This window comes from Oryzias latipes, chromosome 8, assembly GCF_053564925.1.
Source record: "Oryzias latipes strain Hd-rR chromosome 8, Olatipes_Hd-rR_3.1".
NCBI classification, from domain to species: Eukaryota; Metazoa; Chordata; class Actinopteri; order Beloniformes; family Adrianichthyidae; genus Oryzias; species Oryzias latipes.
In genome coordinates, this window is record NC_136244.1 from 5,410,169 (window position 1) to 5,428,435 (window position 18,267).

The following is an 18,267-nucleotide window of genomic DNA, read 5'->3' on the forward strand; positions in this document are numbered from 1 at the left end:
CGTTTTCCAATATGTCTTTTCCTTTTGTTGTCCCGTGCATTGATTTAATGTCCAATATTTCCTCTGTAACGCACAAATTGGAGTCCACTCCACGGATGAAGATGGCCAGCTGTGCAGTGTCAGTACTTTCATCCACAGCAAGGGAGTATGCAACAAAGTTTTTCCCTCTTTCACTCAGCTGTGTTTTCAAATCAGTGGCCATCTCACAAACCCGTTCAGCAACAGTATTTCTGCCCAGGCTTACATTTGCGAACGCCTGCTTTTTATCGGGACACATGACGTCGCACACTTTCATCATGCAGCTCTTCAGAAACTCTCCCTCAGTAAATGGCCGGGCTGATTTGGCAATCTCCTCCGCCACAATAAAACTTGCCTTCACAGCAGCCTCACTCTGTGACTTTGCTTTGGTGAAAAACGTCTGCTGTGATTTCAGATTCCTCTTCAACTCCTCTACCTTCTGTAGCTTCTGCTCTGCATCCAGGTGTTTTAACTGATCCTGATGTTTTGTCTCATAGTGCCTTCTTAGGTTATATTCTTTAAATACAGCCACATTACCGCCGCAAATGAGACACACAGGTTTACCGGTAATGTCAGTAAACATATACGTATTTTCCCATCGGTTTTGAAAAGCTCTGTTTTCAGAATCAATTTTTCTCTTGGCCATTGTTATGGGCTAGCTTTGATTTGATTTAATTAGTTAGATATCAAGTTCATCTGACGTAGCTGACGGGAGAATAATCGACGCTAGCTCGTTCAATAAGCTAGCTCGTTCAATAAAAGTCCCATAATCCACCACCATTACGGTGGATTATGGGACTTTTAGTTTGTGTATTGCAGTGTTTCTCAATTATTTTTTGCCAGGCCCCCCCTAGGAAAAAGAAAATGTTTCACACAGCCCCTTCCCCCCCATACCCCCACCACCACACCCTCGTGCAGTGACAATATATTATGTTAGGATCTATAAAAATTGTGTAAGTAAACTTAAAATTGTATCTTTTAACATTAACAAAAGCAAAAAGCAAAATGGATCCTCTTTCAAATTTCAAATCATATTAACTTTATTTTGTCACACAGAAACCCTGTTCTAGTCTAAAACAGAAAAGAAGTTTAAAGTGCCTGTATTAAAGTCCTTATTTAAACTAGAAACATTTTGACCAACTGAACCATTTGATAATGAGAAAAATAATTCAATTAATAAATAACATTAAATGTAAATTGATCTGAAACATTAACACAGCAGCACCAATAGATTTAAAGTTTTTAGTCTGAAGAAATAGATAAAAAACATTGTTTCTTTTCTGATGTCATAAAGTGCTGCTGTTTTCCTGCATTACCTGCTGTCTTTATGTCAAATACTAAACAACAGACAGACAAAGAATACATGGATGGAAAATAAAAACGTCATCAAAATGTCTACAATAGTTCATAAAGAATGACATTATTAGCATGAACTGAGGAATCTTAAAGGCCTGTTCACACCGGGACGAATTTCGCCGGCGATTTTCGCCGACGTTTAACGCCTCATGACTAAACAAAGGGCACCAATGAGAGTGTGCACACCGACGCGAAAAAACGCCACGCGCCAAAGCGTCAAAAAAAAAAAACGCCTCGGGTTCGTTTTTTTTTTTCGACGCGTCGCGTCGAAATCTATTCGACCAATGAAATGGCGCTTTTGCACACGTGTCTGGAGCTTCTGAAGTTACAGTAAAACACAACTTGGGGGCGCTCAAACACAAAACTGCCTTGCTGAGCACACTTACCAGCGAAGAAGATAGACGCCAAGTAGCGTCAACACTGCCGCGAAGAAATAATGACGGACATTCTAAAATATCCCCGAACCAATCACCAGTAGGAGCAGCTGGTGCTTGAAATATTCACGTTTTCTTTGTTTGATTCTGACAAGCGCGTAAATACTTGCTCTCTTCTTCTGAGTGAAAAGCGACATTAAGAAGCGTAAAGTTGCGCAGCGCCACCTTGTGTACAGGAGTATTTCTGTTTACATTAAGCGCCATCTAATGTCAGGGAATGAAATTGCATGTTCGCTCGGCTCATCGTCAGCAAAAATCGCCTGGGTGTGAACACAAAAAACGTGGCGAAAAACGCTGGCGAATCTTCGTCCCGGTGTGTACGGGCCTTAAAGGTGGTGATCCTGGTGTTGGGCAACAGGCAGCGCTTGCAGCTGTCCTCCACGTGCCTTGTTCCCCCTGGCAACCAGAGCCCACACCACCCCTCCCCTTTCGCTCTCACACCCGCAGCAGCCGCGTTTGACAGGAGACGGGAGGCGCGGCTGCAGGGACGGAGTTTCACTGTTTCAGGCTGTAAACTCTGTGATTTAACAGAGAATAGGAACCGAATAGAGGCGCAGATTTTTTTCCAAGCACTGCACCGCTGTCGCCGCCGCCCCCACGTTAAATTTGCGCACCGGACAATTGCCCGGCCGCTGCCGCGGTAGTCAGAGTTGCCGTGGCAGCTGCTGTCTCTCTATTGGCGCTTCATATCGCCGGGCCATTAAAAAAAGACATATAAAATGATCTCACGGGCCGGATATAATTGATGGCCGGGCCGGATGTTGCCCGCGGGCCGCCAGTCTGACACATGTGGTGTAGGATGTACATCTGCTTTCATGTTGATTGCAGCATACGACATGTTTTCACTGCTTAGAGAGAGATGTTTTTAGTTTAGTTCTTCATTTTTTGTAGTTTATGAGTTTAGCTTTTTATCCCGGTAGGTTTGGGTATTTATTCTTACATTTTGACTTTACTGTCATGAAAATAAAGCTTAGAACAACAGGATTTTAATCAAACTTAACTGTGTCCCTAATTATTTTGATTTTATTTATTTCTATTTATTGACTTAATAAGTTTAGTTTTAGAGATTTAGAAACAGTAGGCTTTTGAAAGAGAACATGTTTTATTCAGTTGCTAAGACAACATTTAGTAAGGCATATCTTTTCATTGTAGGTATTTTAGTTTTTCTTGTTTTTGTAGTTAATCCAATAATTATCTTTGGGACAATCAGTTAATTATAAAAAATAATAGCTTAATAATAAATAAATATTAGCAGATAAATAGCTTTTCAGAATCCCTTCTAAAAGTAGTGACCATCAAGATCCTGTTACGTCGCCTGGATTGGGTTTGCAGGTGAGCGCATGGTGGCCAGTAAAAAAAGTGTACTTCAATAATCTGAATGAAATGAAAAGCAACATGGAGCGAGTTTGGGAAATATGAACTAACATCTTTAACAATGGGACAGAAAAAGCCAACATACCCAGATGACTGTACAGATGAGAAGGGTCAAAGCTAGGACATCAACGAAGCAGCAAACAGCCTCAATTACTATTTTGTAAACGTGGATCCAGAGTTGGCAGCAGGAATTCCAGAGTGCAAAATCAGGGAAGACAAAAATCCACCATGGAAAGGATCCCACACTCAATCCTTCTCTCTGATGGGAACGAAAATGAGCTGATCTCAATGGAAATCAATTCAAGAGGAAAAACTCTTAAGACTGTTAGGATATAGATATGACAGTGGGGAAACTAAAGAAATAAATCTAAACATATATTAGAAATACAACGGTAGATATTTATTGCACTGCTCCTTAACATGACCATATTTCACTACTGTATAGAAATTTGGAGAAATAATTCTAAGAGTTCACTGCATCCTCTCTGTTTACTTCAAAAGCCAGCCGTCAGAATTGTGCATAAAGCTGGATATCTCGATCATACACACAATTTATTTGATCAATCCAGACTTTGAAAACTGTTTGACCTTTTTTGGTTTTTACACCAACAACTTCAAGGAACTTCAAGATCAAACTGATAAGAACCACAAAGAAAAGTTTCTGTGTGTCGGTTGCTTACTATATTAAAAGATTGCTTTTAATGTGGAATAATCCTATGTGGCGCAGAAGGAATAACATTTATAATTAACTGATTGTCCCAAAGATAATTATTGGATAAACTTCAAAAAATGAAAAACTAAAATACCTACAATGAAAAGATATGCCTTACTTACGATGGAGTTTTAGGGCTACGGTGAGGAAAAAAAACTCTGGCCAAAGTTAAAAAACTTGTCATGTCGAGATAAAAGGCAAAATAAAGTTTCGAGATTAAAGTCGCAAAAACTCACAGGATTATTGTGGATTGATTGATTGGTTGATTTGATTGATTTGAGTGTCATGCACTAATGTGCCCAGCCCACACTGGCTTATATGACACTGAAAGACAAAATACACAATACATAAAGATACATCCCCATCACAAAAAAAAAAAAATCCAATAAACCCCCTAATCAGACTCTAACAGAATACAAAGTGTCCATTCTTTTTGTCCATGCCTTTGACAAAATTTGCCAAACAAAAGATCTCATTTTCAAAAAGCCAACGTAAAATTTTGTCTTCAGATAACCAAAACAAATCAGGACATTTCTTTTCTATGACGTCATACATACAAAGTCTCTGTTTTTCATACAAAGGACAATAAAACAAAAAATGAAATTCATCCTCCACCACTTGCAGCTCACAGACCTCACAGAGTCTTCCCTCCTCAGGAATGCCTTTAAAGCGCCCTACTTCCACCTGTAGGGGGAGCACTTCTGCTCTCAGTTGAGCACATAAGGATCTTTTTCCTCTTTTTAAGTTATGTATAACATATGGCTCAGCAGAAAATGTGTCCTTAATTTGCAAATAAGTTCGTAGTTTTGGTTTTTGAAGCAGTTTCATTTTCCAGTCTTTTTCATAATAACCAACTAAAGTTTCCTTAACATTATCTATCTTACATTTCAAGCAATTAAAAAATAATGATTGTGGGTTCACAGATGTTAAATACATCATTACACCAGGGATAAATATGAGCTCTATCCCGATCAAATATTTTACGTGCAAGTCTCTCTGCAGGTAAAGTCACCAGCCGGTTCCATAATCTGAGAACTTCTGCTCTTTGTTTGATCACACAAGGTTCCCACCCCATGTCCCCTTCAATGGCGGCTTTAGTGGTGAACCTGTGTACACCCAGAAAATATCTCATTGCCCTGTATTGAACCTTATCACACTCAGGAGCGTCTTCATAACCCCAGACTCCTGCAGAATAAAATAACGCTGATCCCACCATGGCATCGTACAATTTACTAAACGTGTCAAAACTCAACTCAGGACAGAGCTTCATCTTATTTATCACTGCGCCAAGTACCCTCCCAGCAGAATCTGATAACAGCTGCTTCCCTTCTGAGAACATCATATTTTTATGAAAAACAAAACCAAGATATTTATAGGTATCAGTATACATAAGAGTAGTTTTACCAAAATAAAACAGAAAATTACTTTGAGGTAAAGGCTTTCTAAAATGAACGATTTGTGTTTTATCATTATTGATAGTGAGTCTCCATTTGTTACACCAGTCATTCATTGTATTTAACATTCCTTGTAATTTTATTTCCTCATCCGCTATCAAAATAATATCATCAGCATAAAGTAATATGCTCAAGTTCCAACTATTGATATCAATACCCAAGTTAGTTTTCTTAATTTCTTGAGCTAAATCGTTGACATAGATAGAAAAAAGAGTTGGTGAAAGAACATCTCCTTGTTTAACTGCAAATGGTGAGGAAAACCATCCTGTTTTTAGGTCATTCACCTGCACACAGGCTAATAGAGCCTTGTACAGAGCTTTAATTGCTTTATAAAATTGACCATTAATGCCATACATAAGTAATTTATATTCAAGAAGATCTCTATCTATTGAGTCAAATGCTTTTTTTAAATCCACAAAACAAACAAAGGTACTTTTACTTTCTTGCAGTCTAGCTCTCACCACCGAGGACAGAACATAAATAATGTCAATACACGCTCCATTTCTCCTGAATCCATTCTGCTTCTCTACAAGGACTTCGTTTGTTTCTAGGTATTCGGATAACCGATTATTTAAAATACTAGAAAACACTTTATACACGGTACTCAGAAGGCTAATGCCTCTATAATTCAGAGGGACTCTTTGGTCTGCTTGAGGGGATTTTGGAATCGGCTTGATGATCGATTTATACCAAATAGATGGTATAAAGCCATTCTTAGAACAGAATCTAAAGAGGCAATGTAAAGTATTTAACAATTTAGGACACCTAAGAACCTCGTTTGATAATTCATCCACACCAGCCACTTTATGAAGTTTAGTTTTCTCAGTGACTTTTAGAACTTCCTCAATTGTAATATCTTGATTTATTTTGTCAGAGTAGTTCAGAGAAATTTTAAAACTATTGTCTTCAAACAGTTTTTTGGATTTGCATATATTCAGAAAAAACTGGTCATCAAACAAGTGGGAACTACTATTAGAGGTAAACAAGTTCTTATATTCTGACTCCCACTTGTTTAACACTTGCTCTGTTAGAAAAACAGATTCTCCAGAGTCTGTTAAAATCTCATGTAGAATTGGCCTTCTACTTTTAGGTCCGAGTTTATTTATTTCCCTCCAAAATAACTGTGATTTATTATTTTGCAAATGCAGTTGTAGTTGAAGAGCTTTACCCCTCCTGAAACGTCTTTTAAATAATCTTAACTTTTTATCAAAATGACTCTGACAGTTTTTAAACACAGAAAGAAGTTCTCTTTTCAGAACCATTTCTTTGCATTTTAAATACTTTTTCTCTGATAAACACAATTTTCCCCATAGACTCTGCAGTTCATTGTTCCAGTAAGGTTGTTTTCTTTTACATATTCCTTTATTGCTTTTATATCTCTGCTTTGGTCTATTTTTATCCAATTCTTTATATGAAACATCACAAAACCATCCATAACAATGGTTCAGATTTTCCTGTGTTGGTTTACCTTCCCTCAGCTGAAGACTCACAACAGACTTCCGACTCCAGAAAATTAACAGGCAGTTTTCTAATTGGCTTTTTATTTTGGAAACCAACTTGCATATTATTTGAAAAATTTGTTTCAATAGTTTTAAAACACAAATAGGCAGTTTACTTCTGTCATCAATGAGATTCATCAGATCATGTTGTCACGTTGGCCAGAATTTTTCTCCTCACCGTGGCCCTAAAACTCTTGTCTTGGCAACCAAATAAAACATGTTCTCTTTCAAAAGCCTACTGTTTCTAAATCTCTAAAACTAAACTAAATAAATAAATAGAATTAAATAAAATCAAAATAATTAGGGACACAGTTGAGTTTGATTAAAATCCTGTTGTTCTAAGCTTTATTTTCATAGTCAAAACGTAAGAATAAATACCCAAACCTACCGGGATAAAAACTAAACTCAAACTACAAAAAATGAAAAACTAAACTAAAAACATCCCTCTCTAAGCTGTCACTGTGAAAACATTTTGGATGCTGCATACAAAATGGAACCAACTGCACAGACTGCCCCTACACTGTACATCACTTTTGCAAATAGAGATGTTTTCTGTGAACCACTGGCTGGTTGGATAGAGTTCTCTCTGAACTGTGTTCTTAAATCTTCCAGTTCTTCCCTAAGGGAGATAATAATTTGATCCTTTTCTTTACTCAGTGTTGTTTCCTCTTTAAGATTTTTCATAAGTAATTTTATCTGTTCTCTTTCCTGTTGAAGTTGTTTCCTAAGTGATTCATTCAGTGCTCTTTCGCTTAGTGCCATAATGCCTCTGTTCTGTATTTGCTCTTCTGATTTTTGTAAAGTTATTATTTGTGTAGTGTACTTGTTTTTCAGTTAAAATCAGAACATGTATAAACTGTCTTTGTTGACAATGTTTCTTGAGTTGGGATGTATGTCAAATGATGTCATCAAAACCAGAGTGAGTGCGTGTGATGTCATCAAAAACAGGAAAAGTATCATGGCCCTTTGCTGTGTGTGTGATGTCATCAAGATTTTAAAAAATACCAGAGCCTTGGTTAACTGTACTTCACACTGCAAAGATGGCTCACTTCCAAAGTTAGCCAGCAACACCTCACACAAACCCATGACACAGGGGTGCTCACACTTTTATGACATGTGACATATGACATGTGACACATGACACTATTGTGTGAAATGTGGTAAAATGTATTCAAAATGTGTTGTATTCATGGACCTTTTAGTTAATTAAAGATGGCTTACTGTCAAAAGCATCCATGCTGTTGATCGTGTGCAGTTCCAAATGTTGCACAAATATTTGTTTTCAGTAAAAATGTTTAAAATGACTTTACATCCAAGAATGTGTGGAATGCTAATTTATAAAATCTACAGTATCTTTAAAAGGCAGAGTTTTAACTTGTGTAACACATTTGGTACTCAGTTTCAACATTGAAGCAAATAGCTTTGTATAAACCTAAATGTCACTGTTTAATTTAAAAATTGTGAGCATGTAATAGCAGATCTTTGTTTTTTAGGGGGATTTTATATTTTGCAGTGAAATAAACATTTAATTGCCAAACACTCATGTTGTCATTTATTATATTAATGCATTGAATAAAAGCTATTGAAAGAAGTCAATTTGAAGCAACTTACATTTTTTAAAGGTGTCGATTTAAAAACTTAATTTCATCATAATCCTAATTAATTTAATACAACATAAAAATCCTCTCTGGAAAATTAAGAAAAAAATAGTTGAAACAAGGTATTTAAATAAGTTGTCAACTTAAAAAGGTGTGTTTATGCTGTTAAATTGTATGTTGGTGGTACTGAAAGATACTCTTGACTGTAAAACTAATTCTCACAACTCAACTTAAGTTGTTAGTTGAACTTAATTTCATTAGAAGTTGATCCAACGTAGAATGACTAATGGAAAGCCTTGCGTTAATTTTTTTTGTTGAGCTGAAGCATTTTTCTTTAGAGTGCACATACAGCAACAACACAGAAGGATTCATCCTAAGAATGCAAAGAAAGGTAAACAATCAACATCAGATGAGAGGCTGGGTTTTCGCCTGGTTAATATGATCCATGAAAGGTCCCCAAGTCTTTGTGTGAATTTATCCTGCCGACCAGTCAATTTGTATCGGATTTCCTCAAGGTACAAACAGCTCGCCATGTCATTTAGCCACTTACAGAAACGAGGGCAGGTAGAAGCTTTCCACTCCTTCAGAATAATCCTTTTGGCTATAACCATTCCAAACATGTCTGCCTGTTGTATTGAGTGTGACAGCTTCTGAGATTGCTCTGAACAACCAAATACTGCAATCAGAACATTGGGAGTTATTTGTGCATTGTAACAGAACTAAACAACCTAAATATATTAAACCAAAAATTTGTTAGCTTAGGGCATGAGTAAAATAAATGAGATGGAGAACCTATACAAGTTTGACAACGATTACAGATTGGTGAAACAGAAGAAAAAATGTGATGCAATCTTGTTTTGGAGTAATGCAAACGGTGGATTACTTTAAACTGTATGAGGTGAAGATGTGCACTAATGGAACACGACTTGATTCCTTTCAAAGCGCTTAGCCACAAATTAGTAGGGACATCCGTCCCAATGTCATCAGCCCATGCCACCTTAATATGAGTAGTTGTTGGTGACCTATGAAAACATCTGACTAAATCTGAAATCAACTTCTTAGATGTCGACGCTTTAATCAAGACTTTAAAAAATTCAGGTTGTGTTGGCAGTTGTTGAAACTGACTGTTTTACAAAGTGCCTGATTTGCAAATACCTAAAAAGATGCCCCGGTGGGAGAGAAAACTTTTTGCAGTTGGGTAAAAGATGCAAAATGATTATTGATGTAGAGATCCTTAATGGATGAGAGGCCCTTTTTATCCCAGAGAGTAAACGTGTGATCCGACAGACCTGGTTGAAAAGCAGGGTTCAGACAGATGGGAGCGTCTATAGATAAGACCGGCAGACTGAGTACCTTCCTATTTTGTTTCATAATTCTATACGAATTGTAAAATAGTCATTTTTTTTTTTTTTTTTGGGATTTCCACTTTGCTGAACAGCAAAGCAGATAGCCCCCAGTCAGAGATTTAAGTCTGTACTTTTCCATCACAGGCCAGCATGGTGATTGATTGCATTTATCACTACCTTCCTTCCAATAAAGCCAAGCTCTAGCATTACAAGCCCAGTAATAATGTCTCAGCACAGGCAGGCCAAAGCCACCTTCTGAAGTTGGTTTTTGTAAATGAGCTTTTGAAATTCGGGGAGTCTTGCATGCCCAAATAAAAGAACAGAATCAATTAATTAAAACAAATTAAGATAGGCAAACACTGAAAAAAAAAAAAAAAAGAAATTTAGGAAGTAAAACCATCTTGACAATGTTTACTCGACCGAATATATAAATAGGAAGCAATTTCCCCTTATCAAGCTTTTAATTTTATCCATTAGACATTGAAAATAAGCTTGGTATTTCTGGGAATATTATTTCCTAAATATTGAAAGTGATCAATGGCGACTTTGAAAGGTAATATATGTAAAGATTGCAAGTTTAGGTTGCCAGACAGAGGCATGAGTGCACTTTTCTCCCAGTTAATGGTAAAGCCGGAAAATTGACCAAAAGTTTTGATCAGGTCAAGAAGAGGAGGAATAGATTATTTTATGTGCAAGTGTGACCGTATGCCCTCTTACATTTGCACACCAAATGGAGACTGGATTTGATAGTGGTTAAAAATATACAATTTATTAGAAAATTGACACAAGTTCCATAAAAAAGGTTAAAATAAACTCAGACAGTTGGACCGCACTCCAACAATGCATGAGGGCGGCTGCCTCCAGATCGCCTCAGCCCCACTGCACCGGTGGGTAGCCACAACCACCACCAAGGGAGATCTCTAATCCAAACCCTTACCAGGAGTACCTGTTATGAAGAGTGGCTTAAAGGCGTTGTTCTGAAGTTTGCCACTAGAGGGCGCGGCCGTTTTTTGAGTTAATAAATCATTTGTAAGCAGAGGTGAACAGAGGAGCAAATGGCGATGTTTCCAGAGCAATTCAGTTTAATTAGCTCGTGTGTGCGTCCATGAGAGCGAACCACACACACATAAACCCAAACCAGAAATATACATGTGCTGGACTGTAAAGCCAAACGCAGATTAAAAAAGGAACAGAAAAAGTCATCCTCTGGTCTGTCATTGCTTGGGAGAATACACACACTTGACCAGTGTGCTCTCTGCGATCATCCAAATCCGAAACCCTTAGTAAAGACTGAAGTCTTCAATACAAATTCTGGTCCTTCGAGCCGGATAGGTTGATTACAGAGAGAGAAGATGGATTATGATCCCCAACAAGAAGGTGCACGTCCTAAGAGGACAGTGCGTCCACCAAGATGGATGACTGATTATCAAGCATATGCACTCCCATCTTCTGCTGGTTTGGAACAGCATCGATCCAGAGAGGGTTATGCCGAGATGACACCCCTCAGCCAGACTCCTAGCCCCACTGGAGCTGTGGGGCAGGCACCATTTTTCCCCAGTGTCCCACAGGAGTTCTTAAACATAGTGCAGAACCTGCAGGAGGACAACAGACGACTCCAGATGGTGGTTTCAGACATGAAGAGGCAGATGGATCGTAACGCTGCTTTAAATGCATCAACTAGCCTGCAATTTAAACAGCGACCAGAGGGGGGCATTTCAACTGAGGAAACTTGGATCTCCACAGGTCTGCCCACACAGTTGTCCTCCCTGCAACCACTGCAGCCCAATTTACCCCCCACAACCGATGCAGAGGAAGAATGGCCGTTACCTCCACCTCCAGTGTTCCTGCCAAAGGACTTGTATGACCCCATGGAGGTACAAATGTTTCAAACTCCACAGCCACCAATCATTACCCAGGAGCTCAGCCACCACTTACAAGGATTACAAATACAACAGAAATCAACTGCAACCACTGAAGCTCCTGCATTTCAATCACATGCAGCTCAGTCCACACCTGTATTGCAACCTCAATCTGGACCTAGTCCAGCTCCTAGCATGCAGTCACAAGAAGCAGTGTTGGCTCCCATCATGGCCACGGCTACAAAAGAGAAAATCTACAGGGGACCATTACCCTCAATCCCAGAGGTGATCCAAGACAGTTTGCTAGATTGAAACTTGCTCTGGACAATATTCTCCCAGCTGATGCCACAGAGAGATTCAAGTACCAGGTGCTGTGTGACCATCTTAAGTTTGAGGAAGCTCTACTCGTTGCTGACTCATACAGTAACTCACCTCGTCCCTATTCAGACACGATGGCTTCTCTCACAAAACACTATGGTCAGCTGCACCAGCTGTCACTACAGAGAATAGCAGAGCTGATGGATGAGCCTAACATTCGTTCAAATGACACATCAGGATTCAGAAAATTTGCATTAAGGGTTCGTGCTTTGGTGGGCATGTTAGAGCAACTTTGAGATGATGGACACATAGAGCTGCAATGTGGGTCTCATGTAGCAAGGCTCGCTCGTAAGCTACCCCAAGACCTGCGTGCTGCTTTCCGTCGTTACCTCTACCCACAGAAAGATGGAATACCATCACTAAGAGACTTTGCAGAGTGGCTGGAATATGAGCTGGTTATCCAAGAAGGTGGGGATCATTCAGACAGAGTAGAAGAGTCCCTGAGAGATAGAAACAGCATCAAAAGAGATAAGAGAGCTGCTAAGAGGACCACCACTGTTCTGCATGGTGCAACACAGAAAGGCGCTCATGAAGAGCCCTCAGCTACAACCTCCACTGTGTCAGAACTTCAAGAAAAGCCCAAAGCCTACAGCCCTTATTGCAAAAACACACTGCACTTCTTAGACCAATGCAGCAATTTCAAGATCTTGACAAAAGACCAGAAGTCCACTTGGATTAAATCCAATAATCTATGTTGGCGGTGCGGGCGGCATCATCAGGCTGCTCAGTGTCGACTTAAAGTGCAGTGTAAAATATGCCAAGGGAAACACCTTGAGGCCTTACATGCGGTGAACCTAAGAGCAGCTGTACCTAAACCACCAACAGAACGAGCTACTGAGATGGATAGGTCATCTACAGATGTGCTCTATTTAGACCGTCGAGCTGGCTGTAATCAAGCACTGTTGAAGATAAGCAAAGTGCTGCTGAAGAATGGTAAACATACATTGGAGACGTTTGCCATTTTGGATGATGGATCAGAAAGAACAATCCTTCTTCCAGAGGCTAAGCGAAAGCTTCACTTACAAGGCACCGCAGAGAGTCTCACCCTGCGAACAGTAAGACAAGGACTAAGAACTTTGCATGGAGCATCTGTGAAGGTCAAGGTCTCTTCAGCCAGCCAACCATACAGAGCCTTCTCTATTGAGAGTGCTTTCACAGATGAGGAATTGGGGTTAGCTGAACATTCTTACCCTGTGGAAGCATTAAAGAAAAGGTTTAAACATTTGAAAAACCTCCCCTTAGAGCCATTTACAAATGCCAAGCCATTACTTTTGATTGGCTCTGACTGTCCTCACCTCGTCACGCCCATAAAACCTGTCCGTTTGGGCCCACCTGGAGGTCCAGCTGCAGTCAAAACTAGGTTGGGTTGGACACTACAAGGACCAGTTCCCTCACCCCAGCAAACTGTGCAACCGCAGCAGTGTCTCTTCCTTTCAACCGTTTCTCCACAAGCAGAACTGTTCAGTCACATTGAGAAGCTTTGGCAACTTGACACTCTACCATATCGAAGTGAGAAGTCAGTGACCCGATCTCGAAAAGAAAAGGAAGCTGTGAATCTGCTGGAAGAAAAAACGATAAGAGTGAATGTAGACGGAATACACAGGTATGCTACCCCCCTTCTTCGCGTCAGCAACATGCCAACACTCAAAGTATCACCTGAAGCAGTCCTGCCAAGTCTGCGCAGTACGGAAAAACGCCTCAGCAGAGATCCAGAAAAGGCACATGTCTATCAAGCGGAGATGACAAAGTTAATAACAGCAGGCTATGTCAGAGAAGTAACAGAAGAGGAAGTGAGGACATCAAAAGAGTCATGGTTCATCCCCCACCACATGGTAACACACAACGGAAAGAACCGTGTTGTGTTCAATTGTTCATTTACCTACAGAGAGAAGAACCTCAATGTGTTGCTGCTACCAGGCCCAAATCTGGGGGCCTCTCTTCTTGGCGTCCTGCTGCGCTTCAGAGAACACTCCACCGCCATTAGCAGTGACATCAAGGGGATGTTTCACCAGGTAAGACTATTACCTGAAGATCAGTCATTGTTACGTTTCATCTGGCGTGACCTGCAGAGAGATACTTACCCTCAGGTGTACGAATGGCAGGTGCTCCCCTTTGGGACAACATGTTCACCATGCTGTGCAATCTATGCACTTCAGAGACTTTTACATGAAAACAGTAACCAGGGAGATTATGTGCATGACTCCATTGAGAAGAACTTCTATGTAGACAACTGGCTGCAGAGCTTTCCATCTCCTGAAGTGGCAAAAGACCAGGTGGAGAAAGTGCGCTCCTTACTTTCAGAAGGAGGATTTGAGCTAAGACAGTGGGCCAGTAACACTCCAAGTATCATCAGCCATCTGCCAAAGGAATTCAGGTCAGAGAGCAGCGAGCAGTGGCTGAATCATACTGATATGGATCCTCAAGAACCTGCTCTTGGTCTGCGTTGGATGTGCAACTCTGACACTCTGCAGTACAAGTCCTGACAGATGGGGAGCAGCTCTCCTACGATGAGGAACATCTACAGAGTTTTGGCCAGTCAGTTTGACCCCCTTGGTTTCCTTATTCCTTTCACCACGAGAGCTAAAGTACTGGTTCAGCAGTTGTGGGGCAAAAACCGTGAATGGGATGACCCACTGTTACCAGGTGAGCTGCTCTCTACATGGATTGAATGGGAAGAGGAGTTGCAACAGCTGGAGAACATCAGTCTACGCCGTTGTTATTCAAGCCCAGAGATGGACAAAGCAGACAGTCAGCGAGAGCTTCACATCTTCTGTGATGCCTCCCAACAGGCATATGGCAGCGTGGCATACTTACGAACACAAGATGTTGCCTTTCTCACTGCTCGCTTCAGAGTGGCTCCTAAGCGGCAGTTGTCTATGCCATGCCTGGAACTATGTGCGGCCCTGACTGGAGCTCAACTTGCCAGCCTGCTGATTAAAGAGCTCACTCTGCCATTGTCCAGAGTTGTTTTGTGGACAGACTCTACAACTGTCTTAACATGGATTCAATCTGACTCCTGCCGTTTCAAAGAATTCGTGGGAACTCGAATAGCTGAAATTCAGGAACTGACAGAAAGTCAGTCGTGGAGATATGTGACGACTTCGGAAAACCCAGCAGATGATCTGACAAGAGGAAAACGGTTGCAGGACCTCACCAGTCAGTCCAGGTGGGCCTGTGGACCTTCATTCTTACAGCTGCCTTCAGATCAATGGCCAGATCATCCATTTTTGCCATGCGCAGATTCAGAAGAAGAACAGCGAAGATCCACAACTTGCTTAGCTGTTTCTACTGACCTGAAAACTCTGCCTGATGCCCAACAGTTTACCAGTTTTGATCAACTGGTGAAAGAAACTGCCAGGTGCCTTCACGGGGCGGCTGGTGACAACCTCACAACAGAGCATTACAAAAAGACTGAGCTTAGTATTCTGATATCTGCACAAAGAGACAGTTTTCCTGATGAGATTCAGTGTCTGACATCTGGAAAACCAGTCAGCTCCAGCCGTTTGGTTACATTGTCTCCAGAGTTTGATGAGTCACTTCAACTCATCAGAGTAGGTGGCCGACTCAGACGTTGCCCTGATTTGGAAGAAAATGTGATTCATCCAGTTGTCATGGACCCAAAACATCCTGTAACCAGACTACTCATTCGACAGGCTGACAGTGATTTAAAACATCCAGGAGCAGAGAGATTATTTGCAGAGGTGAGAAGAAAATATTGGATTCTCCGGGGCCGTGAAGCAGTAAGGCGTGAACAGCGCTCCTGCCTCGAGTGCCAAAGATGGAGAGCACAACCAATTACCCCGAAAATGGCTGACCTTCCTCTGTCACGGCTCAGACTCAACCAGCCACCATTTTTCTCTACCGGTGTAGACTGTTTTGGGCCAATGCAGGTGAAGATTGGTAGACGGAACGAGAAACGGTGGGGCCTGCTATTCAAATGTTTGACAACTCGAGCTGTTCATATCGAGGTACTTTCAAGCATTAACACAGATTCCTTCCTGATGGCTTTAAGAAGATTTGTCTCTCGTCGTGGGAAACCAGCTGAGATCTTGTGCGACCAGGGCACTAATTTCCGTGGCGGAGAACGAGAGCTACGAGAAACATTCAATGGTTTACATCCCACATTACAAGCTCAGCTGGCAGAACATCAGATAAAGTTTCGTTTCAACCCCCCGAATGCTCCTCACTTTGGAGGATCCTGGGAGCGCGAGATCAGGTCCATAAAAGTGGCTTTAACCTCGTCGCTGGGTTCTCAAGTAGTAGGTGAGGAAATCCTACAGACTGTGTTGATTGAGATTGAGGGAATACTCAACTCAAAACCTTTGGGTTACGTTTCATCGGATCTGGCTGACCCAGACCCCATTACCCCAAACCTGTTGCTGATGGGGCAGCTGGACCCTTCTCTGCCACAAGTGATCTACCATGACTCAGAGCTTCTTGGACGGCGACACTGGAAGACCTTTCAAGTGCTGTCTGATCGATTTTGGACTCAGTTCATACGTCACTATCTCCCAACACTGCAGACCCGTTCAAAGTGGCAGAAAGACACTTCTCCCCTTCAATCAGGAACTGTAGTGATGGTAGTTGATCCCCAGCTGCCAAGGGCCTCATGGCCTATTGGAAGAATCTGCAAGACATTCCCAGGAGCTGACGGTTTGATCCGTACAGCAGAAGTTAAAGTAAAGGACCGTACGTACATGCGACCAGTGAGACGCCTCATCCGACTACCTGCTGACGCGCAAACAAATGAACAGTAAACCCTGCAGCAAACTTGCTGTGCAAGTTTGGGGGCGGCTGTTATGAAGAGTGGCTTAAAGGCGTTGTTCTGAAGTTCGCCACGAGAGGGCGCGGCCGTTTTTTGAGTTAATAAATCATAATTTGTAAGCAGAGGTGAACAGAGGAGCAAATGGCGATGTTTCCAGAGCAATTCAGTTTAATTAGCTCGTGTGTGCGTCCATGAGAGCGAACCACACACACATAAACCCAAACCAGAAATATACATGTGCTGGACTGTAAAGCCAAACGCAGATTAAAAAAGGAACAGAAAAAGTCATCCTCTGGTCTGTCATTGCTGGGGAGAATACACACACTTGACCAGTGTGCTCTCTGCGATCATCCAAATCCGAAACCCTTAGTAAAGACTGAAGTCTTCAATACAGTACCTGCTCAGGGCCCAAATGCACACAAAAACACACCACAACCCAAACAGTGATTAAAAGAAAATACAAAAAAGAAGCGGTGCACCTGGGCAGGACACCACCAATTTATGGGTCGAACACAGGGGGTCCCCCTTCCACAACACCACGTATGGCACCCACCAGCTACCATAAGGATAAGAGGAGGCAGCCACCTTCAGCCAGGTCCAACCACCAAGTTACTAAAATGAGCACAAAACAGTTTAAAAATGGATAAAAGCAAGGGTGTCAAGCTTGGTTAAAACATTAAAAACAATGACTAAAAACACTACAAGCAAAACAGCAGTGGCAACTCTGCTGGAAAAAGAAAAATAAGTTAGTTCTCCCCTGGGACAAACGCATGTTTTACAAACCCTTATATTACCTCTCATGCCCCAGGGTCAGAACTCATGCCACCACCTGTTAATATAAATATGATTTAAAATGTTGCAAACTCAAATGCTTAAAAGCTTTAGTAAAAAAGATCCACATGTCAAGCTCACCCACCAAGGCCAAACCAGGAAACCAGCATCTAGATGGAACTCCCACTGCTGCTATTTATCAGCCTTGTGAGCCAATCACAGCTCAACAGACAGGTGCTGGCCATGAATGTTCATCTATGGAACACCATGAGGGACAAAGTACCACCCACAGCCCTGTCTGTCACATAAGGACAACATAATCTGCGTATAGGCCAATTGTGCTCTCAGACGTGCCATGCTTTATCCCAACAATGTCCTGGTTTGCTCTAAATGCGATAGCGAGCGGTTCAAGTGCAAGAGCAAAGAGGATTGGAGAGAGACAGCAACCCTGCCTGGTGCCGCGGTGTAAATGGAAAGGGGTAGACCTATTATTATTAGTAATCACACAGGATTTGGGGCGAGAATCATGGTCATAAATCTGTCCCCGAAACCGACCTTCTGAATTGCATAAAACATGTAATTCCATTCTATTTGATCAAAGGCCTGCTGGGCATCTAAAGAGAGAACGGCAGCACGAGGGAGTTACGTGGTATACAGAACATTTAGAAGCCGTTGAGTGTTTGAAAATGCATATCGTTCTGGA

At 41.3% G+C, this 18,267-nt stretch overlaps 1 long non-coding RNA gene across 1 annotated transcript in view; it reads right to left on the bottom strand.

Moving 5' to 3' along the window:
• The window catches only part of LOC144994242 (uncharacterized), a 123,318-nt gene extending 105,482 nt beyond the window's left edge, over nucleotides 1-17,836 (bottom strand). Inside the window, exons 1-2 of the long non-coding RNA XR_013657685.1 lie at nucleotides 17,588-17,836; nucleotides 17,347-17,405 (exon numbers count right to left, since the gene is read on the bottom strand). This is a non-coding gene — a long non-coding RNA (uncharacterized LOC144994242). The remainder of the gene's footprint in view (nucleotides 1-17,346; nucleotides 17,406-17,587) is intronic.
• Between the last annotated feature and the right edge of the window lie 431 nt (nucleotides 17,837-18,267).